We start from the raw sequence: 25993 nt of genomic DNA, 5'->3' as shown, positions 1-25993 counted from the left end.
AACAGTAGGACCCCTTAACGGACTCTTTGGTTGTCAACATAAATTATTTAATCAAAGAAAAATAAATGCCAATAACGCGAGAGTAGCAAAAAGTTACAAAGGCATCTATCACGTACTTGTTCATCAGAAAGAGAGCGTCGCAATTGAGAAAAAAATATGCCCTAATTCCACGGTGAATGACGAATTTTATTTTCCTTGAAACGTCCTCCAGCTAGCGGATTCTGGCAGAACTGATATCCTGTATAGATTCATGCAGTCTGACCGATTGTCTTCGTCCGCACGCACATTCAGGCAGTCTGCAACTGCAGCACGAATTTGATTGACAAGGCCCAATGTGGAAAACAAAATGCTCTTTTGTTAGTATCCTTAGTGACGTCTCCTTTCTTTTAGCCAGCACTTCTTTGTTTGGGCCAAGTTCGTTGTTCTTGTTGTGTCGTTGTGGTGCCACTGCGTATTGGAGAAATATAATCGAGCGAGAGGGAGAAGAGTGTGCGCTATAAGCCGCATCTCCAACGAAACACAACGAAACGAAACAACGAAACCACCTAACAACGAATTTTCCCGCTTCTCCGCTGTGCGGCCGCTTCCCGTCTGTTATTAACAGCGAATGATCAAAACGTGCAAAGCGCTCGGCTCTTTTAAGAACGTTAGCATTCGTTATGCACGGCATTTCGAGCGATAAGGCGCTTGTGTCGTCTAGACATAAGCTAAGCAGTATTTCATTCCGATAGTAAAGTCTGGATCGCTGTTACTCAAGTTAGTCATGTGTGCTCCTCTTTATAAGCACACAGAGAAATCGCCGCTTCGCAGCAATAACACTACTCTGTGACGCGGTGCTATAAGCAGTCGGATTATACACTGCCGACAAATGCTCGAGAAGAGCTTGCCCTGTTTCCTCTTCGCCCTTTTATTTGTTGACGACATGCATCATGTGCCGAACGTCTCTATCGGCTGTACCTATACTCAGTAGCCAAAGCTTTATATACTAGCTCAACGAGCAGGGGCGTCTTCGTAACGATTTACTGTGAACACGATTTAGAGTATAGTCGCCTTGAAGAAGGAAAATATCCATAGGCTCTATGATGGCATTTACACTTTCTCCTGCAAAGAACTTTCCTACAACGGTGTTGCTGCGCACGAGGTCGGTGACCAGGTAACCGGTAACACTGTTGAGGCCGAGGCTCAGAAGGCTGATAGATGCCTCGACTGGACCACCCAGCCCCTTTGCGTTGTGGACCAGCACGGTCAGAGATTTCTCTTCGTTGGCAAGTTGAAAAATCACCCAACGAGACAACACACCCAAGTTGTTCATCTGAAAAGAACGACAGAAAACAAGTTTTAAATAGTGCTCGCAAGGTATGAACGGCTCGAATGAGATCACAAAGACACTTCGTGTAGGCACGGTGAGCGATCACGTGAGGAGTCATTGGGCTGGTGTGAGAAGATCTTTCTTATTTGCTTTCAGACTTCTTTCTGATTTATATTTGTGTGACAACTTGCTTTCTGCTGCACGCAAAATCTTTTGGGGTATCAACCAAAACCTTTACAATCAATCTGAGTTCATCTTGGTTGATAATGGTTACGTACTTGTTCAGAAGCAGTTGTTTGGATTCCTGTGGTACGTCTCGCAGGCCATTAAGCGTGATGAGCGATGTAGCCATGATGACCCAATATGCCACTAGTTGACGCTGTTGTTATTAACCATGCCGAAGTTACGCATAATAAGCTGAAACCGAAATTACATTTTGTCATTCACAAGAGCTTTGAAAGGAGTTTAAATTCAACGCAACTCTTGCACCACTCCCACAAATGCTGTAAAGATGCTTTAATATCGTTAGATTGGTGCTACACGCACAGAATTTCATGACCACCACCACTTTAATGTTACTCACAACTCAGTAGCTCACAAAATATGCATCTTGTTGAATAATTCATTTAATAAAACATCGGAAATGTTGGCAACAAATGTGCCGCCAGCTTCTACATAACGTTAAGTGTTTATATGGCTGAAAGTAAGGTGTGTTTTTGTACTCAGAGGTCATATAACCCAACACACTTTTTTACCCGTAAGGAATTTATATCAGCATAAAACGTAGATACACTTTCAAGCTTTAGTCAGGCATAAATGTTTGTACTAGCGTAAGCTGTATGCATGGTAGGAAATCCTCAGCGCTGTTTTTACCGCTGGCTGCCTTAGGCTTTAGCTTAAAGCTACTTGGTCAAATATGAAGCAAAAATTAACAAACGTTTCTACAATATAGCTTTGATATTTCAATTGAATATTAGGGAGAATATTTCCACTTTGTAGAAAAATATATAATTAGTTCGAAACATTCACGAAATTTTGGAGTATCATAATGATAGGACGTAATGATAGGTCGATGCATAGCAACATTGCCAGAAAATAATAACATTGCATTAACCAGCTAAAAGCTTTAGACTTCTAATTAATATTTTTATCTTGCTCATGTGTCATGATTTTTACAGCAGTAGTGGTGCGTACAACGTTCCATGTCAGTCAGTCTACGCACTAGGACTACATACATTCACCATTATGTGTTGGAGTGCTGCCTCATAATTAACTGTGCCGTAGATATGGTTCCAGGAGTAATTTATGTCGTCCTTTCACCAAAAATTGCAGTTTCTGGGTATGTTCTTGTAGTTTGGCTAAAAACGGGGCAAATAAGTGGCATACGTTGAACGCAGGACCAGTACAGACTCGGACTGTTAAGAAATAGCTACCCTATTGTATATTCCTAAAAGTACAAGGCACTTTTGTACTTTCTCAGAATGTCTAGTTTGCGCGAGCGGCTTTAACTCAACTACTGCCTGTACACGTCTCTACACCTTCTCTTTCCCTTCTCTCTCTGCCCCTTCTCCCTTCCCCCAGTGTAAGGTAGCAAACCAGACTCTTGACTGGTTAACATCCCTGCCTTCCTGTATTGCTCTCTCTCTCTCTCAACCGTCCAGTCAACTTAACAGTAACAAATAGAAAACTGATCAATGCAAGTTTAGCGCCCTTGTTCATGCATACGCTTTCTCAAACCTTGCAGCTTAATTGACCTATGACCGAGGCAGATTGTGCGCCGTGTAGTGTGTCTCGTGTTGCACGGTTAGTGCTTTAATGCTTTGGATAGCGAGGACATTAGCGCTGCTCCGACTGAAGAAAATATATCCCAAGAGATCATAATGTCGATACTTCCTCCAGACTAACTGCGCTATATATTAAGGCGACCTTCAGCTCATGGTAGCAAAAGGGAATGACCTGAATAAAATGATCTATTTTAAGTTGCTTTTTTTAAGATTGACTCTTGCCTTGATATTAATATCTCGCGAAAAATAAATAGTAGCCTCTTTTTTGTTGTTGGACAGCAGTTTATTGTGTGCGGCTCGGTAATGCATTCACGAAACACTTTCTATGTAACATCTTCCCACGTTGAATTAGCCTAAATGTAATGTTGGCCACGTAGATGACCATGTTGCTTGCGTCGAGAAGTCCCTGAATAGTCATGTACCGATTGTCAATTAAATATACTGTCGTCAACCGCCCCCTTCAGAATTTTGCCCAAGACGTTCTCGTAGGAAATGTTCCTACGGAAGTTCCAACCCTACCTACGAGAACGTCTGGGACAAAATTCTGAAAGGTGCCGGTTAACGGGAGTATCTTTAGTTGACAGTCAGTTCATGACTACTCAGGGACTTCTCGAAGGGAGCAATATTCTTGGCAAATAGTAATTATAATGTATATAATCCGTCTACGCATGGCCAAATATTGAGATGGAGACAGGTTTTTTAAGAGGGAAGTCCGGGAGGTAGACATAAATTGGTGTGCTCTACCTGCTACTATGCACAAGGGAAGAAGGAAGGCTACTGAAAGTACAGGGCTGAATGATGATTATGAGAATGCAAAGAGCGGACGTGTATGTACATTATCAAACTGCCCTACTAAAGCCACTCGTCTAGTCCTATGCAATTTCAACAATGTTTTCATGCTCTGCCTCGCTATTGTAGTATCGGACTATGGGCCCAGAATGGCCCCCTTCGACAGTGGTTGCATGCCTGCGCTGACCAGAGGCCCATAACGTAAAGCTATTCCAATCTGTTTTTATTCCAATCTCCTAACGTCAAAATTAGGTAACTGTAGCGTCGGGCGGTAACCTGCAGCATTGTTTCAAGAGCCCAATCAAACGCCCTCTTCGTTTATAGGAGGTCACATTTGTTTGCTTTCAAAGCGAATAGAATTGCCTACATTGAGCGTTTCTTTTATAATATAAATGAATGACAAGAGGCGAGGAGCACACTGAAGTGGAGAGGGTTTCATGGGACAGAGCTAGCACAGTTAAAGTAGATAACCGGATGAGGAGGGTGGCGCCACGTCAGCGATGGTCCGCTTCCCCTTACTTAGCTTCATGCAGCTAGCCGAAAATCGCGGCGGCGTTCAACGGAAGATTAAAACTGCCACTAAAACGGATCTTCGTCGAAGAAGCGTTGGCAGTGCGATGTCGCGCACGTGCCGAAAGGGCTCGATAACAGTACACCAACACGCAAAAATTTTTGTTATACGTAAATAAATCGATGCTCCCGGCAGCGCCGAGTAGCCAGTGCCAGAGCTTTTGACCAATGTCAGACGTCTAACGGCAAAAAAGGCATCTAATCAGAAATAATCATGTTTATTTTTTCTGGTTTAGTTATGCATAATCAGTGTGTACACGTCATATCAGATGGGGAGTTTTCGCGGGCTCCGTGGCATCGCGTCATGAACAGGCGAAGCACAAGATACACCGAAATGTTTTGACCAATTGCGGAAGGCTGACTGCTGAATTGAATAGTAACAGTTCGGAATAGCTTTACGTTATAGCGCCCTAGGAAACTGGCCAGCATTCGTCTATTTAGCATACCTGGTGGGCAATCGCATAATAGGTGTTCCAATGTTTCAGGCGTTTCACAGTGTTCGCAATCAGGGATATTCGATCGGTCTATGAGGTGTGCGTAGCAGCGAGTGGAAGCACCTGAATATTGTATATTAGCAGTGTCAAAATGGTTTAAAAGTGTGTGTGTGTCTGTCTGAAGTATGGGAACCCGGAGCCGGTCACGTGGTAGAGGCGCATATATATATATATAAACCCTGATGAAGATCGGTCCACCGATCGAAACTGTCGAAATTAAATACTTGTTCTGTTTACCTTGTAGCACCACTCAAGTTCTTTACGTTTGAAAGGTAGCCTGAAGAATCCCTCTTTGCCTACTATATATATATATATATATATATATATATATATATATATATATATATATACACACACAGTGTTTCTTCAGACTTCAGCACACAGGACACGACGTCACATATGCAGGAAAGAGTCGACGAACGTATTGGAAGCACGACGAGTTTACTAACGTTTTCGGCTGGTGGACCTTCGTCAGAGTACAGAGTACATCCTTTCTGTCGCAGGCGTCGCGAGTACGTCACGCAGTCGTGACGCCTTCGGCAGAAAGGCTGTTCCACATCCTACGCCAAGGTTTGTGAGTGGTGGCGCTGGCTAACACTCCCAGAGTTGGTTCTAGTATTAAAGCATAAATACCCAAGAAAGTGGATGGGAAAACGGCGCAGCGGTAACTCAATTGGTAGAACATCGCACGTGTAATACGAAGACGCGGGATCGTTCCCCCCCTGCGCAAGTTGTTTTTTATCCACTTTCATTTGCATTAATTTATCGTTTCTTTATTTCATTCATTAAGCACAAGTAATTTCCCATAAGTTGTCCTTGGTGTCAGTGTTGGTTGGCTTCTTATGATATGACCAATAAACATCGTGCCCCTCGGTTAACCCCCTTTGTTCTCAAATATATATATATATATATATATATATATATATATATATATATATATATATATATATATATATATATATATATATATATATATATATATATGTATATATGTATGTATGTATGTATGTATGTAGGTATGTATGTATGTATATATATAACCGAGGGGCACGATGTTTATTGGTCATATCATAAGAAGCCAACAAACACTGAAAACAAGGACAACCTAGGGGAAATTACTTGTGCTTAATGAATGAAATAAAGAAACGATAAATTATTGGAAATGGAAGTGGATGAAACAACAACTTCAAGAATCACGTTCTCGTGACGCCTTCGGCAGAAAGGATGTTCCACGTCCGATGCCAAGGTCTGCGAGTGGTGGCGCTGACTAACACACCCAGGGTTCTACAAGGAAACCTAAATACCCAAGAAAGTGGACGGGGAAACGGCGCCGCGGTAGCTCAATTGGTAGAGCATCGCACGCGAAATGCGAACGTTCCCCACCTGCGGCCAGTTGTATATTCATCGACTTTCATTTCCATTAAGTTATCGCTTCTTTATTTCATTTATTAAGAGCAAGTAATTTCCCCTATGCTGTCCTTGGTGTCAGTGCTTGTTGGCTTGTTATGCTATTGTATATATATATATATATATATATATATATATATATATATATATATATATATATATATATATATATATATATATATAGTCATATCATAAGACGCCAACAAACATTAACACCAAGGACAGCCACAACCTTGCGAAGGTTGTGGGTTCGGTTCCCACCTGCGGCAAGTTGTTTTTTCATCCACTTTAATTTGAATTACTTTGTCGTTTCTTTATTTCATTTATTAAGCACAAGTAATATCCCCTATGTTGTCCTTGGTGTCGATGTTTGTTGGCTTCTTATGATATGACTAATAAAAATTGGGGCCCTCGGTTAACCCCTTTTTTCTCGTTTATATTTATATATATATATATATATATATATATGAGGGCGAATGAGAAAGTCTTTGCCATATTTTTTGAGCCACATTACGGCTGAGAAAGTGAAGTCAAGAGATCCATTCTCAGCGGTGGACCTTTCTTGGACCGGCGCGGCCTTATTTCCCGGTAGCTCCGCAGCACGGCGCTGCTGACAGTTGTTGAAGCGAGATCGGGATGCGTTAGAACACGCACCTACAAAGCGAGATATAAGAAGGAAGAAGAAGCATCTGCTTGCTGCGGTAAAGCTAGGGAAACGACGGAGCATGTTTTATTAGAATGTGAAGGCCGTCTACGCCGTCTACCCAGCGGTCGATTTAGGCACCACTGGCCTCCTTGAAGCCCTTGGGTTCAGCGGGAGCAATGGTAAAGCAAACTAAAGCCGATTGGAGGATTGGTGGAAGAAAAGTAGGGAAATGACAAAAGACGGAGACGTACAAAAGCACAGATCGCAATAGGGGATCAAAAAAATTGGGCGTGGTAGTTCATAGTGTTTTTTCTTTTCTTTTTTTCATTGTTTAACCTAGGTAGGGCATTAGGCAGTATAATAGCAAAAGCTTGGTGGCGCAACTCACCGCCCCGTTCCAAAGGGGACGCTCATAACATCCATCCATCCATCGAAGGTGACGGTAGTGCTTCACAAATCCACGGCGTTCAAGCAACGAATTGTGATTCGTCTTCTATGTAGCAAGGGATGAACGCCCATCGAAATGCACAGGGAAATGCAGGAATGCAACCCACGTATGGGGAAAGGTGTCTCGCTTTGTGAAGTGTGAGGTGGTGGTATTGCGAGTTCGGAAAAGGCCGTGGAGACTTGCATGACAATGAGCGTTAGGGGAGGCGCCGTACCTCGCTGACTGACGACAACATGACACAGAGGCACCTGAACTTTAGTGCTGCGATGGGACAAATGGTCTGCACCGATGTGGGTACCATGTGGAGAAAACAGTGTAAGGTACGTAAAATAGTACATATATTTGTAATTACCCGTATGTACCTTATTTTAACTAATAAAATATAGGGGCGAACACTTTCCGATTCATATATATATATATATATATATATATATATATATATATATATGTCAATCAGAAAGCATTTGGCCCTATTTTGCTCCCGACACTCAATACGCAGGCCGTCTGTCGAGTGAGCTCTTGAACAACGCTTTACAATGTGGTGAAAGCAGTTTTAATCATGGATTCGGGACCTTAAAGAGGTGTCACGCAATTCTAACACTCTCACATATGCCGCGAAATTGCTACTAATAGTTTTTTATTATAGTGTGCATCATCCGCCGTTATTTATGTCTGTTTCTGCGACTCGACTTCAAGTAGCCTTTAACAGGTATTGTGGGATTTAATGTCAGAATAAATGCCGGCTCTGCTTTCCGCACGCCTGCCACTCGGATTTTGAGGATAGCAGAGTGACAGCAAAAGCTGCCTCGTTCTTGGCAGTTTTATTTTTCTATTTATTTTTATAGTTTTGTTTCAACTCAATCATATGATGTTATTAGCCTATGTCGTTTTCGTTTTTTATTCTGCGGCAGATATTACAACAATATTCGCGTTTGCAGGCACTTTTAACTATGCCATACAAAGTTCATACGCGCCTCTGTAGAGGCGGTGTACGGGTTAAAATGCTGAGGAAACATAATTGCGAGCTCACTCTAGACAATCGTACCGTTGCAGTCAAAGTGTCTTACCCTGATGCCAGCCGCTATATGATGAAACGGCCATTCGCAGGAGGGCACCATGTTCCAACCAGAGTCAAGAATAGCCTGACCAAACGCTGGATACACTGTATATACAACGAGAGGAATAGACTTACTTAACCAATTTGATAGAAATCTCCCGTTACCCTTCGCACTCGTATTACAACCGCTCCGTGTTGTCCATTTGTGCGCCTACTTTACAAAGATGGCATTACAGCACGCCTGGATCTCACAGTGCCTTCGCGTCACATGGCGATCATATGTGGGAAAGGACGTAGCACGTCGCAACTCACGCTTTTCAAATCTGTAAAGCTGGCTTTCCCGCAATATAGAATCTCCTATTGTACATCGGAAAATACGTTGTTAAAATGACGATTACTGTGCAGCTCGCTCTTTGTTCCTGATTTCTTAGATTCATTCTCAGCACGTAATGCATGAAACTGAAAGAATGTGCCAGCTGCGTTGTAAATACCAATTTGACAACGAGCCTCATGCCATAATCTTGGCAACGGTGCATTGCATGCGAGCCAGCTTGGCAGTTTTCATAGCGGTTTGTTTCGAAGCTTAAGTTTTCGTTTTCGAATGCATCATTACTAGTCAACCTTTCTTTCAGGCTCATAAAGCGCCTGCACGAATCTCGTTTGCCAACTCAAGAAGGAACTCTCGGGAGATAGATAGATAGAATAAACTTTAATGTCCAACGGAAAAGGTGATCTACCCACCCCCCGACACGCAGGTCAGGGGGCGAGTGCCGCCGCCTCAGATGCAGGCTGGGAGGTCTTGGGTCCCAGCAGCCTCTTCAGCCAGTTGGACGAGCCGGAGCTGGAGCTCAGAGTCCGAGCTGCGCAGCAGGGTCTCCCAGGTGTCTTTACTACCTATTTTGCGCGTTCCCCCGGAAGAGTACGGACATTCCCATATTATGTGGTCGAGGGTCCCTCTCGCCCCACAAAGATTACATTTATCGCTCCTGGCCTCGGGGAACATGTGGTTCGCCATAACCGGGTGCGGATATTAGGTGACGCACGTGCTCCAGCGCAGGGCTGGGCAAAGATATTTTGCAATTGTATCATGATACTATACAAGATACTCGGGCAACAAGTATTTGAGATACATATACAAGATATTACCGCAATTACTGTATTCGATACGATACTTTCAATTTGTATCTTGAGAAACTGGCATACATTTGCATATATCTTATTATAGATCTATGTAATATAGAAGAAAACGCGTATGCACAAAAATGTTTGCTTGGAAATTTCTCCACTCTGACCAACCTTGTTTGATTCGAATGAGATGTCTGTTAGTATCTCAACATTTCTGTCGCTCTTGCTCGAAGTACAATATTTTCATTCCGAAACAATTTGTTAGGGATGATTTAGCTGCTTAACATGAAAGCTCTTTATACGCTGCTCTGTCAGCGGTTTTTGCTTGTCACATTTGTAATTGATGGAAGTCGTTGTACTGCTTGCCGACCAGCTAGCGGGTCGCCAACATATTACAAGAACGTTAATAACAAGCCTCTGTATGATAGTGCAAATACCGCTGTGAAGTTTTAAAGAAATACCATTGTGGAGCGCTACCACGTGATTCTGCTCCACGAATAGGAACGCGCAGACCTCATCGCCTGCCCTCGCTGGAGGGCTCTGGCGGAAAGATAAAAGTATGTCGCTGCCTTTAGTTTTATTCAGGTGGCTTAGTGGCAGCAGTATCAGCTTGAAAAGCGTAGTTCAGCCAATGTCTATAGTTTCGCACGGTGATGTTGCGATAGCAGTACCTTGTATCTTAAGATACACGATACATTATTTCATGTATCGGAAATACAGATACTGATACATGTCTTGCCAGGTGTATCGTGATACGGATACAAGTTGCCCAAAGAGTATCTCAGATAGTATCTAAATACGTGTATCTTCGATAATGCCCAGCACTGTTTGAGCGGTGGTGGCGTGGCAGCCCATAAAACTGCGTGGTGCTACCAAGCTGTCGCGATGAGATAAATCGTAGTTTCGTCACCATAAATAGGTATAGGCCGCTGAGCGCACTAGCGTATATTCAAGAATCTAAACACGCTTCTCACTTGCGCACTTGATGACCAAAGCCAGGGAAGGGTCGTTACATATTCCTATTAGGAAATGTCCTTTTCTAGGAATGAGCTAAAATTTAACAGTGCAGAATAATTTCCAACATGGAAGCAGCGAATAAGTTTAACGCGTCGAGCTGAAAAAAAATACGTTTCATTGCCGTGTCGCAAATGCTGTGCTTTCAAGGTGTCTTTACCTTCAACGAATAGATCCTATTATGGCTGCAGGTACACGCATCCATCTACAATTCGCGTTACAGCCGTTCACCTTGACGTAGTCCACGCCCCAGTCGGCACATGTCTGAGCATCGGCCTTGTAGTGTCCATAACTTCCAGGACATCCGTCGCAAGCTTTGGGGCCAACATCCGTGTAGATGCCAAACTTGGGGCCTTTCTGGTGAGCCTTTATTGAAAACATTGATGGTGTATCCATCCTTTGATTGACGACTTCAATGCTATTAGCAATCAATCTGATGGGTACAACGTAATTGTTTATATGTTTTATATACTGATTATTATGAAAGGCGACACGTATATTCAGTGATACATATCGAGTGACACAAGTTGACGACAAAGAGCTTCATTGAAAAGCGGCACACATCTAGTGGCACATACACAGTGACCCATGTAGGCATCAGAAAGGTTCGTTGAAGAGCCCAACATTCCCAATGTTACATAGCCAGTAACCCAACTTGGTCCAACGGTTGGCTTTGAACCCGGTTCTACAAAGCATGCCTACATTTGCTTTCGTCTCATGACGTAACGCTAAGCCACTAATCTAGTTTCTGAAGTATCATGCTTTAATTTGTGTTGGGTGAACCATTAACTGGATTCCCGTCGCTCTAGTGAGGCATTGTGCTGAGAATCACGCTACAAAAAAGTATATGTATACCCAAAAGTTATCTACTGGGGATACGCCCTTAGGCGTGCGACAAAAATAAGCGCCCGTTCCCTTGAACTTAAGTCTGCGCCCATCGTTATAATCGCAGCGTTGTCATCATGCGCCAGATTACGGGACGACGCTGTCAGGATTGGGGGCTCAATCCCATCGCTCGTGATCCATTGTCAAGATTGGAGTCCGGCATGAATTCGAAGGTAGCTGGCACATGCCGTCGTCCAACTTATCCACGCTGAGGACGTTGATGAAGGGAAGCACTGCTTCTCATCGAGAACGAGGAATATGGGTTTATTTACAGTATTTATATCAGTCTAACATGACTGTTTGAGAAAGTACATCAGTCTAACATGACTGCTTGAGAAAGTACATCAGTCTAACATGACTGCTTGAGAGAGAGTCTCAGTCCAACATGACTGCTTAAGAGAAGTGTGTTGAGCATCCGCACAACAGCAGTTTTTAAACACTCGGTCCCCCCGCGATACAAGGTGATGCGAACGTTCGTTTAGTCATCGCAAACTATCCGCCTCTCCGCAGGACAGTTTACACACACACATGCACACACATACATGTTTACGGTCCGAAACCGACACCACACGAATTTCATAGAACTCAGAGCCGTTCCGGATAGCGCGTTTTCTTGCGTCTTGGTCGGGGCGTGAGAAGGAGCGCAAAACGGCGTTCCCGCGGCAACTCGCGCACCCGTAGCAGATCAGGTCCGCGTTGGGGAGTTTAGTAACAATAGCTGGCCCGCCGAACTCATTCCGTCACAACGGCTCCTAGCTAAACCGACGGAGAGTGGAGGATGCGCGTATTGATATCGACACAAAGTCGACTTCGCCACGCCGTGGCTAGAGGTTGGCGGCGATGCTCCCGAGATGTTGCTTCCACAGTCGCAACTGGTTGGCACAACTTGCACTGCATCTGGCCGTTCTTAACAACACCCAGACGAGATTCGTTTGGTCGAGCCTCTAAAATAAATGATAAATCATTTCAATTTGATTGCAGCGCAACAGGGCATGTAAGCAAGCAGAATAATGGGGCGGGACAAGCGCGGACTAACTGACAGTTTAACAGGAACAGAAAACAAATACAAAATGCTATTCTGCGCGCGCATATACTCAATGCAAGGCGTCCTCCGACGAAACTATTTCACAATCAGAAGAAAAAATAGCCAGCGCTGATAAGCATTTAAATATCGCAGTTTCCACTGATGTAGAATGCTTCCGCGATCCCCCAATCATTGTGTCCAGTTGGTTACGTGTGAGCTCACATCAAGGCTTGAATTAGCACGACCTACAATGAGCAGACAGATGTGAGCTGGGCGTACCTTCCAAGTCGTTACACATGCATTCGCAGCCGTTTTATTCAAGTGATACCCCGTATTTTTCTAGTGTAATCCTTTTCACAAAAAACGGTTATGCGGCAGACAACACATGTAACACAGAAGAAAGGTTTTCTGTGCTACACATTACAATGAATGTCCCTTACGTCCATTGTTTCCAAGCCTTCCTATCGATCTCTGCATACGATTCTGAACTTTTTTTTTCAGGCCCAAACAGTTATATATGCTGTCACGGCCATCTGTTCAAAAAACCCTGTGTTTTCTATATAAACCTTTCTACAAGAAATGGTTATACGGCAGACAACATAGGTAAGACAAACGAAAAGCTTTGTGTGCTACACATTACAAATACTCTCAGTGCCGTTGTACAACGTGCACATAACCCGGTCGGCGGTTGCAGTCACCATCTCGGCGAAATTTTAAAAAGTCAAGTTGAAGACATCACGTATCCATACATCGACGAGTGCAGAGCTTGTTGCACTCCATGCTGCCCGTGAATTTATTAGTCAGGAACCACCGCAACAATGGACAGTCTTCTGCGACTCTGAGGCAGCCCTTCAAGGCATACAAAGCGCAATGCAAAAAGGGCCCAATAAACAACTCCATGGTCTCGGAGATTCGACAGACCTATAATCACAGCCATGATAAGGGACATGACAATTTTTCAGTGGCATACAGGACGTTGCGATATCAGCGGAAATGAACACGCCGATGTAGCCGCTGGTCTGCAGATAAGAGCAGTGAATGTGTGAATGTGTTTTGATTCCGGTTTTGGGAACTGACGGTGAGGCTGGGCTGCGCTCGATGTCCCGTGAATGTACATTCGAATGAAATATGACTTCCAACACCATTGTGCGTGGTCGAAGAGACGCCAGAGCTGTGCGGCGGCTCCGACATGGGAAATAGAGGTTTAAGAAATACCACTAATTGAAGTTCTGTTTCGGTCTGGAACTTACCCTATGTCTGCGCAGCCGTAGAATCTTGGAGCCTCTTCGACCACGGGCACCGGTGTTGCAGGACATATTGCACGTGACTGTACATTGTCCCTGTGGGACTCGAACGTTTTCACCATGTGTCGTTTACGGTCGTTGTTCCCGGATCTACAGCTACATCTATCGCATGGGTTACCACGACGCGATCAGTCCATATTGAACCACATGTGGTTCGGTCTCACATTTATTAACCCCTATGCCTTCCTCGCAATCTTTTTGAAACGATAGAAAGGACGTTGTGATGCGAACAACACACTGTGCACGCGACAAGAAACACCACATGGGCTTGCTAACCAAGCCAAAGTACGGTATCAACGGGTAATTATTGACCAAATTAGCAGAACTCTAGGAAAATTAGAAAGACCTTTTGAGGGGCCTTATTCGTGCCTTCCGGAAAGCGTTGTGCATCACCAAATAATCTTCCATCTTCGTCCCGTGTCGGGTTGGTCTAGCATCGTCAATGATCAGGTACTCGTAGCCGACATCCAGATGCTCGTCCTGAAGCATCCTGTTGCCGTTTGCAAAATGACCTCGAAACTGAAACAGAGTTGAAAAAAAAAAACGCCCTCGTGACAGTAACGAGGGGTGTAGCACAAGGAGCCTTTTGTAATTAAGAGCACTTGCCTTCAATATGATCGGCCAACACAATATTGTGCATTTACCCGCCAATGGAGGATAAATCAAGGGATCTTTTAGGCATGTAAGACCCTCTGGGCTGGACTTGTCTGCAATAAGGTAGCCTCGCCATCTACAGGATTATCTGACTTAGCCATGTCGGTTACTCGGCAGTCAGAAATTTGAATCCTCGCAAGACAAGAGAGAGAGAGAGAGAACTAAGCTTTTATTTTCTGCAACGATAATCCGAGTCAGAACCCGGTTCAACTTAGGTGGGAGGATTCCTTATTCCAAGAACCCTCTGGCTTGGGCTGCCTCCTTGGCCCGGACGACGAGACTTCGTTGGTCGTCCAGGTCATCAGAGAAAAGCTTGGCCTCCCACGTTTCAGTTGTCGTATGTACCTGCGGTGAGTTTGGGCGCACTTCTTGTGCTTCTATGCAGCGGCCTTCTTTGGAGTTGTCTTGTGGAGCTTGTGAGGTAGGGTCTGCAAATGTGTCACGCAGTGGGCAATTTATCCTGGACCATGTGTTGCAGGGTGTCTGGAACGCCGAAAAGGGGGCATGTGTACGAGTACTGCGTAGGATACAGTCTGTGCATGATTATTCCGTGTACGTAGGTCTTGGTCTGTAGGCGGCGCAGGATGATTTATTCCTCTTTGCTCAGATTCTTGTGTGGTGAAGCGTACGTTCTTCTGCTGAGTCGGTGGTGCTGCAGAAGCTCCGAGTACTTTAGGGCGATGTCATCAACGTTGGTGGCCGGCCTAGTGTGGGATGGCAGGAAAGCCCGGCTGGTATACCCGTGGGCGCCGGCGTGTGCCGCCTTATTTCCTGTCATGCCCTGATGGCCTGGAACCCAGTTGATGTGGGTGTCGGGGAGCGGGGCGCGTGCGATGTTTTTTCTAAGTATTTTGAGTGCGGTTTTTGATATGCGTTCTTTGTGATAGTTGCGAGTTGCTGCTTGGGAGTCTGTTAGGATTACTGCTACTTCAGGGCAAGTTGTTACTGCTAGAGAGATTGCCGTTTCCTCTGCAGTCTCGGGGGCTCTTGCTCGGATGGTGACAGCTTTAAGTTCCTTGCCTTGGTGATCCGCGACGCATAGGGCAAAGGCGTTTCGTTTAATATACCAGGCAGCATCGGCGTACCTCGTATCAGGGTCTCTCCCGTATTTCTTGCTGAGTGTGCGGATTCTGCTTTGCCGACACTCCTTATGGTAAGTTGGATGCATATTGTGCAGTATATTTGCAACGCTGATACAGTCCCGGACTGCAGGTGGGATTCTTGCTTTCTGGTCTTTGTTTGCAATGAAGCTTTCACTGTAGTTGAGGTAGCGCAAAACTGCACGTCCGGTGGGTGTGAGCTCGAGCCACTCTAGTTAGGTGATCTTATGAGCCTCGACAAGCTCTTTCCACGTATTGTGGATGCCGAGCTTGAGGAGTTTCTCCGTTGATGCCATGGGTGGGAGGGTCAAGGCGCTTTTATTGTCTTCCGAATGACAACATTGAGTTTCTTGATTTCTGCCGGCTTGAGCTTCAAGTAGGGAATTGCGTAGGTTATACGGCTAGTTAGGATAGCTTGAATTATGCTTAGGGTGTGGTGCTCCTTGAGTCCGCATCTTCGGTTTGTGATCCTCTTGACAAGGTGCGTAACATGTGACAGTGTGTGTTCGAGACGCGGGAGAGTGGCCGCCCCTGATTCGTCCTTGTGGATGTGAAGTCCGAGTACGCGAAGAGAGTCGACTGTAGGGATCTTGGTTCCGTTGAGCGAGATATAGTTTTGTGGTCTTCCTCGTGTCCGTGCTCTCAGGACGAGGAGCTCCGACTTTTCGGGTGCGCATTGGAGACCGCAGCCTCGGAGATATCTTTCGATAGTATCGACGGCTTCTTGTAAATTGCGTTCTTGTTGTCCAGTAGTGGGTGCTTTAGCCCAGAGCGTGACGTCGTCAGCGTAAAGGGCATGGTACAGGTTTGGGATGGCGTTCAATTGTTCCGGTAGCTTGATCATTGCGATATTGAAAAGGAGGGGTCAAATAACAGATCCTTGCGGGTTTCCTTTGTTGGGTAGCTGAAATTTATCGCTGCGGAGGTTGCAGACACCTACTGTTGCTGTTGTGTCAAAAAGCTGCTGATGTAGTTATAGATCCGGGCTCCGCAGCCTGTACCTTCGAGGTTGTGGAGAATGGCTTCGTGGCTCACGTTGTCGAATGCGCCCTTTACGTCGATTGCCAGGATTGATGATTTGCGTCTGTGATCAAGGTAATCAAGCAAGTCTTCTTTGAGGTGCACGACCGGTTAACACCAAATCTCGAGGACAACGGACACTTGCCGCACACCATGTTCGGATTCCGACAGCATCTGTCCACGCAGGACGTACTCCTGCTCCTCGCAAGACAAAAGCTTTTTTTTTTTTAATTGGAGGATGGTAAGCCCAAATTTCACCATCTCCAGTGCACTACATCACTAGGCTTGGAGTGCCGCCTGACGAGAGCGAATGGGGCTACACTAATCCAGGTGCAACCAAATTAGAAAGACGTACTAATTAGTACGTCTTTCTAATGAGTGAGGGAGTGTCTTTTCTTGAAGCTTAAGCTTCAAGAAAAGACACTCCCTCACCAGAACAGGAATTGGCCTCCCTGGTTCAGTATGCGGCCACTCCCTCCAAAATCCCTCATTCGATCAACCAATGGCCCTCGGTCCCCAGCAGTTGTGGAGCGCCTGACCAAGGCGGCGGTCAGACTTGTAACGCAGCAGAGGGTACTAAGAATCTCTAGACCAGGACAGGCCGCCAATAGAAACTGTCCGTAGCAACCTTTAACACTCGAACTTTGTCGAGTGAGGCTAGCTTAGCAGGAGTCTTTGAGGAACTATCAAGCATTGTTTGGGATATCATTGGCCTTAGCCAGATTAGAAAAAATGGTGAGGCCTATACAATGCTGACTAACGGCTATGTCCTCTGCTATAGAGGTCTCCCAGATAAGAAGCAACATGGGATAGGATTCCTAATCCATAAGGACTTAGCGGGCGACATTGATGAATTCTACAGCATTAATGAGAAGCTAGCAGTAGTCATAATCAAACCACATAAGAGGTATAGATTAAAGGTAGTACAAGTCTACGCTCCAACATCCAGTGATGATGATGATGAAGTAGATCAGTTTTATTAAGATGTTGAATTAGCGATGAGAAAAGTGCAAACTCAGTATACTGTAGTAATGGGTGACTTCAATGCAAAAGTGGGGAAAAGGCAGGCTGGTGAACAAGCAATTGGCAACTACGGCATCGATTCTCGGAATGCTAGAGGAGAGATGTTGGTAGAATTCGTGGAAAGTAATATGCTGCGAATAATGAACACCTTCTTAGGAAGCGCAGAAACATAAAGTGGACCTGGAAAGGCCCTAATTGTGAAACAATAAATGAAATAGATTTCATACTTTCTGCTGATCTCGGCATAATGAAGGATGTTGAAGTGTGAGATAGACTAAAGTGCTGTGATCGTAAGTTGGTGAGGTCTATGATTCAGCTCAACTTGAAGAGAGAAAGAGTAAAATTGGTCAGGAAGAAACAGGCCAAGCTAGACGCACTAAAGGTAAAAGCAAACCAATTCAGGCTGCTACTTGCAAGCAAGCATGCAGCCTTAGAACAGAGAGATGAAGATGACATAGAGGTAACGAGTGAAACCATAACTAGACTGGCTTCAGAGGCAGCAATTGAAGTGGGAGGTAAGGCACCAAGGCTACCAGTAGGCACGCTCTCCCAAGTCACAAAGGACCTAATAAAGAAACGACAAAGAATGAAAGTGTCCAACTCAAGAGAAAAGATAGAATTCGCAGAACTGTCAAAACAGATCAACAAGGAGGAAATAAGGGATATTCGAAATTATAACGTGAGAAAGACTGAGGAAGCCGTGAAAAATGGACGCAGCATGAAATCAGTGAGAAGCAAACTTGGCGTAGGACAAACCAAGATGTATACACTGAAAGATAAGCAAGGTAATATCATAAGCAATCTCGAAGGTATAGTAAAAGCAGCGGAAGAATTTTTTACTGACCTGTACAGTACCCAGAGGAGCCACGATACCTCAATTCGAAGCAGTAATGAACAGATTGCAGAGACTCCTTCTATAACTACCGCGATGAGGTTAGGAGGGCCTTGCAAGACATGAAGCGGGAAAAAGCGGCAGGAGAAGATGGAATAAGAGTCGATTTAATCAAAGATGGAGGAGACGTAATGCTTGAAAAACTGGCGGCTCTCTATACGAAGCGTCTATCGACTTCAAGGGTCCCAGAGAACTGGAAGAATGCAAAAATTATACTAAACCACAAAAAGGGATTGGCGCACGCGCAGGAAGTCCGCGCCGCTTGGCAAGCCCCATCCAAAGAGGAAGAGCCTTCTCCTTTTTGCGCCCCAGTAACCCTGCCGTTAGGTGGTTAGCAGAGCAACACCCACGCCATGTCTCGTACTACCTTGCAAGCATACCGACCGCCGCAGTAAAGCCACGCGGCGAAGCCAGCTTACGGGAGACTGGAGCTATGCGAGAAAAGAACAAATCAGGGGACGCGTGAAAGTTGCGCATACCCACATCCCCCCAACCTTAAATCACTACATATTCCGGTGAAACATGTCACACGGTCTAACATCAATGCGTGCTTCGCGAACAAGGTAGTATATGCAACAGTGGCCCCGCCGAGGAAATGTCCACACGCTCTCCATAACATGAGAGCCGACAGTGTCCTTTGGTACACCGCTAGCGTCCGCTGGTCACAGCAGCAGCTCTGCAGACATGACGGCACGATTCCAGTCCAGGACTCTGGAAACGTCGACGCAGTAGTCGGTACGAGCAAGCGTCGCTCGCGCCGATGCACCCTGCTGGCAAGAGCCGCAGTAGCTGTTGGTGACCACCGGCTCTTTTCTCAGCCGCCGAGGGTTGTGAGCTGGATACAGGCGACCGCCGAAGTCGCTGCGCCAAACTGGCCACAGCATCACCATTGCCCGGAGTGGCTCGATCGTAGTCCGCGGCAGGAATTAATAGTCTACAATCAATCACATTCATATCATTAATCAGGTAATCGAAAAATTCGTAGAGTAAAATCAGCCTCACTATATGGCTTTTATAGATTACGAAAAGGCATTTGATCCAGTAGAGATATCAGCAGTCATAGAGGCATTACGTAATCAAGGAGTACAGACCGCTTACGTAACTCTCTTCCAAAATATCTGCGGAGATTTCGCAGCTACCTTAATTATCCACAAGAAACGTAGGAAGATAACTATATAGAAAGGGGCCAGACAAGGAGACACAATCTCTCCAATGCTATTCACTGCGTGCTTGGAAGATATATTTAAGCTATTAAACTGGGAAGGCTTAGGAGTAAGGATCAACGGCGAATATTTCAGCAACCTTCGGTTTGCAGATGACATTGTCCTGTTCAGCAATACCGGAGACGAGTTACAACAAATGATTGAGGACCTTAAGAGAAAGAGTGTAAGAGTGGGGTTGAAGATTAATATGCAGGACAAAGATAATGATAAATAGCCGTAGGGACATGAGTTCAGGATTTGCAGTCAGCCTCTAGAGTCTGTCAAGGAGTACGTTTACCTAGGTCAATTACTCACAGGGAACTCTGATCATGAGACGGAAGTTTACAGAAGAATAAAAATGGGTTGGAGTGCATTCGGCAGGCATCGTCAGCTCCTGACTGGAAGCTTACTATTATCATTGGAAAGGAAGGTGTACTATCCGCGCATTTTACCGGTGCTGACATATGGGGCAGAAACTTGAAGGCTGACAAAAAAGCTTGAGAATCAGTTAAGGACCGCGCAAAGAGCGATGGAACGAAGAATGCTAGGCATAACGTTAAGAGACAGAAAGAGAGCGGTTTGGATCAGAGAGCAAACAGATATAGCCGATATTCTAATTGACATTAAGGGAAAGAATGGAGCTGGGCAGGTCATGTAATGCATAGGTTAGATAACCGGCGGACCATTACGGTTACAGAATGGATGCCAAGAAAAGGGAAGCGCAGTGGAGGACGGCAGAAGACTAGATGGGGTGATGAAATTAGGAAATTCGCGGGCGCTAGTTTTATTTGGCTGGCACAGGACAGGGGTAATTGGGATCGCAGGAAGAGACTTTCGTTCTGCAGTGGACATAAAATAGGCCGATGATTTCGATGATGTTCTCTAATTAGGTTTCAGAACATCAAGTTTCCTTCACCGAATTTTTTTTTACTATCCAATTATTCCTTGAGATTGATGTTATACAAAACATTAATACGTCCGAGAGTGCAATACGCTGCACCTGTTTTGAATCCTGGTCAAGAAAACCTAGTGCATTCTTTTGAAATCAGCCAGAACAACTCAATTCGTCTTATTATTTCTAATTATAACAAAAGTGCAAGTACAACCACAATGAAATCTAGTCTTAATCTACCTTCTCTCGCATCGTGTCACCGACAACTTCATCTATGCCTCTTACATAAAATATTTTGTCATCCTCAGCTACATAGCGAATTCCTTTTGTCACCGTAGTTCATATCTAGGAGATCAGATGATGATAAAAGGTTGGCGTGCCATTTTACACAACCAGCTCCTTTTCACGTTGTTTTCGTCCACGCAGATATATTAAAATCGAATCACCTTTCCGCGGAAGTTTTCACCAATTCAAAAACACAACTACACCAAAAATGTCCACCTAACATCGAATTGAATTGAATTCCGGGGTTTTACATGCCAAAACCACGATTTGATTATGAGGCACACCGTGGTGGGGGACTCCGAATTAAATTTGACCCCCCGGGGATCTTTAACGTGCGCCCACTGCTCGGGACACGGGCGTTCTTACATTTCGCCCCCGTCGAAATGAGGTCGCCGCGGCCGGGATTTGATCCCACGACGTCGTGCTTAGCAGCGCAACACCATAGACGCTAAGCGCTTACACCGCGGCGGGTCACCTGACATTGTAAGAAAAAAATCCACTTCTGCTCCTGTTTCTCTTTCTGCATTAGTAATCGTTTATGTTTATCTTGTTTTCTTAGAATGGCCCTATATCTAACATTGTATAAATAGGATTTACTTTTGTTTCTTCTTCTTCCTTATTCATCAGACATAAGTATTTTGTTCCTGTATTATCTATAATTTCCTTCTTTTTTTTTATATTGTGCATTGTTGTTAACCACTGCACTCTGTAATGCTCCGGCTCTGAGCGTATCCCAAATAAATAAATAAATAAATAAATAAATAAATAAACTAAGAAATACATACGAAATTTTTGCACGGTCTGCATATGAAAATGGTTCGGTTGAGAGGTGTGTCATGAATGAAGACTTGTACTCCATGTTAAACGTCTTAATGCCGCTAATTGTGGACAATATTGTGAGCAAGAGATCGGTACGAATCTCGATAGGTCAGTTTGTTTTGACTATGATGAGTGGCCTACTTCATTCCTAGCAATGTTGCTAATTGCGACATCATGCTATAACTGTGAATGAATTCTTATTATGAGCCACAGCGCACAGGGATCTTGTCAGCTATACAGGGAGAATTGAAATAGAGACGGCGAGCAGGAGGCGGCTGTGCCAATGCAAGGTGCGCTGTTATAGAAATTGCGGTATGGCTGTTTCGATCTGATTCGTTGCGCCACACTTGTGTCAGAGATATGTTCCTTTGCAGATGCGTGCCTTGAAGATGAAGTAGCTGGGCGACACATGACTTCAGCTGCGGGACGCTCTTCGGCTCTTGCAATATCTTGAATCTCAACTGTGCCCCCTCAAAGCACTCACAACATTCCTGCGTGATACAGGGCTAAATGAGACTCTGTAAATAGCTTTTGTGTCAATGTATTTGTGTTAGTGTATGTGTTTGCATTTTCTTTTTGTTTTTGTTTTTTATCCCACGTCCTTTCGTTCATCCCTTACCTTATCACCTAGAATTGCATGCCTAGCCTGTCGCTGAGCTATCCTCTTCAGACATACTACTCTCTCTCTCTCTCACTCACTCTCTCTCTCTCTCTCCTCGTAGAGGTGGCTAAGCGCCTATGGCGTTGTGCTGCTATTCTATCACGGCAGTGGTGGCAGCATTTCGATAGGGGCGAAATCCAAAGACGCCCCTGTGCTTTGTGTTGGGTGCACAATAAGAATCCCCAGCAAAATTCACACGGTGTTCCCCAGTACGGCGTGCATCAATCGGACCGTGGTTTTGGCACTTATATATATATATATATATATATATATATATATATATATATATATATATATATATATATATATATATATATATATATATATTAAATTCTGGCCGTCTACGTGCCAAAACATATATAGTGGCTTGTCAGAGACCTCGATAAGGAATAGGCGAACGCGTCTAGAGCCATGGGTTTATTGAGAGCTCTCTTTGTGCACTGTGCTTTGGATGCACGTTACACAACCGCTCATGTTCAAACGTAATCCATCCGCAGCCCACCTTGCCAGCTCTTGGACATATAAAATCCCGCAATTAAAATCCACGGTGTCTCGATAAGATGCTTCTAAGTTATTTAAATGAAAAGGCGCGTTATCGATGCGCCAGACAGGATTCATGGTCGCAGCCTCTCTGCCGGAAACGAAGCAGGCGCATTTGTAGGCGGCATGGGCAGGCGCACGCTGGAAACGACACCCGAAACCCTTCGACTCGGCAGACTATGACAAACTGCCAAATAAAGCGGCGGCGCAGGAGAACGGTATCGGAAGCTGCACCAGCCGTAGAGTTTCTTCCTAAAATTACCAGAACCAGACCGTACTCTGGAGCTGCCACCCTTCCGCTACCATGGGAATTATATGGTCAGCTCGTACGTATACACACACACACCCATATATATATATATATATATATATATATATATATATATATATATATATATATATATATATATATATATATATATATATATATATGTATATTCGTGGATGTGGCTTGTGCTTTTAATTTACCAAGCCGCGTCTGCCACTGTTGGCCTTAATTTATAAGCAATTCGATTTTTCTAAACGTAGAAGCGATAAGACTGCTTACATGCAGAATTATTGCGAACTGTTACGTTTCTAACACAATATATTGTTCCAAATGTCACAAAACCGTTTGAAGACAGAAGGACGAAACAGACAAGTCCATGTAATTAATAACTGAGATTTTCATCCTGGAAGACTACCATGCTTTCATTTTAATCCTATAGCGTCAGAGTTCTATCTGGTAAGCTTTTTAAGAACCTCTATGGGGACACTCTTTGTAACAGACTTGCATCGCTTGAAAGTCACGAGGAAGAAATAAAAAGGGTTCACGCACTACATAAAGCGCTGTGTCGTTGTGGTTCCGAAAAGTCGGGATGGAATATGATCGAATAAAACGAGACCACAAAATATTTAGTAAGGTTAACGTTTCGGCTGCCAAACGGGAGCCTTGTTCCCAAAATGAGCCATTGGTCGGCAATTGGCCTTACTATCTGTGTTTCATGGTTTTTATCTCGTATCTGTTGTCGTACGGCGTGACTTCGAGTTAGAAGAATCGTATGATGCGTGTAACAGATACCTGGTGACCTATCATAATAACATAATTGTTGTCAACAGTAAGGCAATGGCAGTTTAGGGGGGCGTAGATTGGGGTGGATTGATGAGTTTATGAAGTTAGCTAGTATTAAGTGGTCGGATCGGTCCTCGTAGAAAATGGGTAGAGTTTTCTTGTAGAAGCATGGCTGATGATTATGTTGATTATTTTTTTCGATATCTGCCTTCTGACTAAACGCTGCCGCCGCAAGAGGAGTTACAAAATGAAACTCGTAGTACGTTAACTTTGTCCTATATTGTATCGGGCATACGGAGAGTTCACGGCGCAATCTTTGCAACCTTACCGGAACACTGTGGAACACAGAAAACCTAATATGCTAACCCACTCGTCACTCACGTAAGGCAGTTCTCGTGGCGACCCAGTGCACACCCGTTGCACATGAACCGGCTCCACGTAAGCCAGCCCAGGGGAGACGTCAGGGCGAGACCGTTGTCCAGGCACCAGAGGGCGGCAAGGATTGACGTCATCGGAGGATATTGAAGCATACGCAGCGTTGTCGAAGTTGCGCGAGAGACTGCGAAATGACTTCGCGATGCTGCTGCTTGCTCGCCGGAAGGAGCGCTCGCGTCAGCGTCGAGTGGTGTAAGATGTCAGCGACGACATACGACACTGCGGCCTGCCGTAAGCATCCGAACAAAGAGGTTTCAGGGATATTTCCTCCACTACGCTGCGTGCGTGGGAAAACAGGTGAGCCATATATGCAGCTAGCTGGGAAATGCGAGCACGCGCAACTGTGGCCAAAGAAAGATGGCACCCTGCACAGTAAAGACAGTGTATTTATTTATTTATTTATTTATTTATTTATTTATTTATTTATTTATTTATTTATTTATTCGTGGTAGCCTCCGGGTATACCTATGTATACATTTCAGATGGAAAGGGCAATGCAAAAAATAGAAAGGCAAGTAGAACAGTACAATGTGAACAAAAAGCTTACAGCAACTCATAATGTGAAGAACTACGGCAAAATTAAGTTGGTTACCGAGTCTCTGAAAAGGTCAGGGTCAGAAATACCGGTGGAAGAGGAAGGAAAGCTGTTCCAGTCGTTACCAAGTTTTTTTTTTTTTTTTTTTTTTTTTGCGGAGAATGAGTTGGCTTAAGTTTTAGTGTTCCTGCGAGATATATTGACTTCGAGGGGATGATCTCGACGCGAAGAAATAAAAGCCGCTGGTTCAATACAGAGATAAGATAGCGAGTAGGATCGTAAAATAGTTTATGATGTAAGCGTACAAGTATGAACAATTTTCATACGCATTGAAAGTAGTTCCAGATTTAAAGTGCTTTCATTTGCGTAACGCTGGCTGTTCTGTTACAGTTATTCAGAATAAATCGTGCGGAACGGTTCTGTACTGCTTCCAGTTTATTTATTAAAGTGACCAGGCATGGATACCACATTGATGATGCGTATATTATAGTTGTGGACGAACATAAGTATTGAAAAGCTTGTCCTTATTCGCCTGATTGATTGATTGATTGATTGATTGATTGATTGATTGATTGATTGATTGATTGATTGATTGATTGATTGATTGATTGATTGATTGATTGATTGATTGATTGATTGATTGATTGATTGATTGATTGATCTTGTTTCACGTCCCAAAAATATAACACTGGCGTTAAGGCGTAATTGAGCCCTCCGTAATCATTTTTACCTCGTACGTTTCTTTAAATACACGCACCTGAACAACGCACATGGGCGTTTCTGTCTTTCGCCTACATATACATAAGGGTGGCCTCCGCCGCCGCGGAGTGAGCCCGCAACCTCGTGTTCAGCAGTATCTCTCTGACGTGGAAAGTCAGAGAGGCATATGACCAGTGTAGATGGCTTGAGGCTTACAGTGTGCCCTTTGTGCTGTCTCCAAACAGGGAATCTGGCTGTATTCATTTCTTTTTTCTTTGTGAGAAGCGCTTCAACAAGCGTAAGACAGCTGACATAAGGAACTATAATAT

General features: G+C 44.4%; 1 long non-coding RNA gene across 1 annotated transcript; it reads right to left on the bottom strand.

The window, feature by feature from the left end:
• Nucleotides 1-662: 662 nt before the first annotated feature.
• LOC129386138 (uncharacterized) lies at nt 663-25901 on the bottom strand. Its single transcript, XR_008613611.1, has 3 exons — nt 24377-25901; nt 1588-1726; nt 663-1312 (listed from the first exon to the last, which is right to left on the bottom strand). It is a non-coding gene; the product is annotated as an uncharacterized lncRNA (long non-coding RNA).
• Nucleotides 25902-25993: the final 92 nt, after the last annotated feature.

This window comes from Dermacentor andersoni, chromosome 4, assembly GCF_023375885.2.
Source record: "Dermacentor andersoni chromosome 4, qqDerAnde1_hic_scaffold, whole genome shotgun sequence".
In the NCBI taxonomy this organism is placed as follows: Eukaryota; Metazoa; Arthropoda; class Arachnida; order Ixodida; family Ixodidae; genus Dermacentor; species Dermacentor andersoni.
This window is presented reverse-complemented; position numbering and strand designations above follow the sequence as displayed.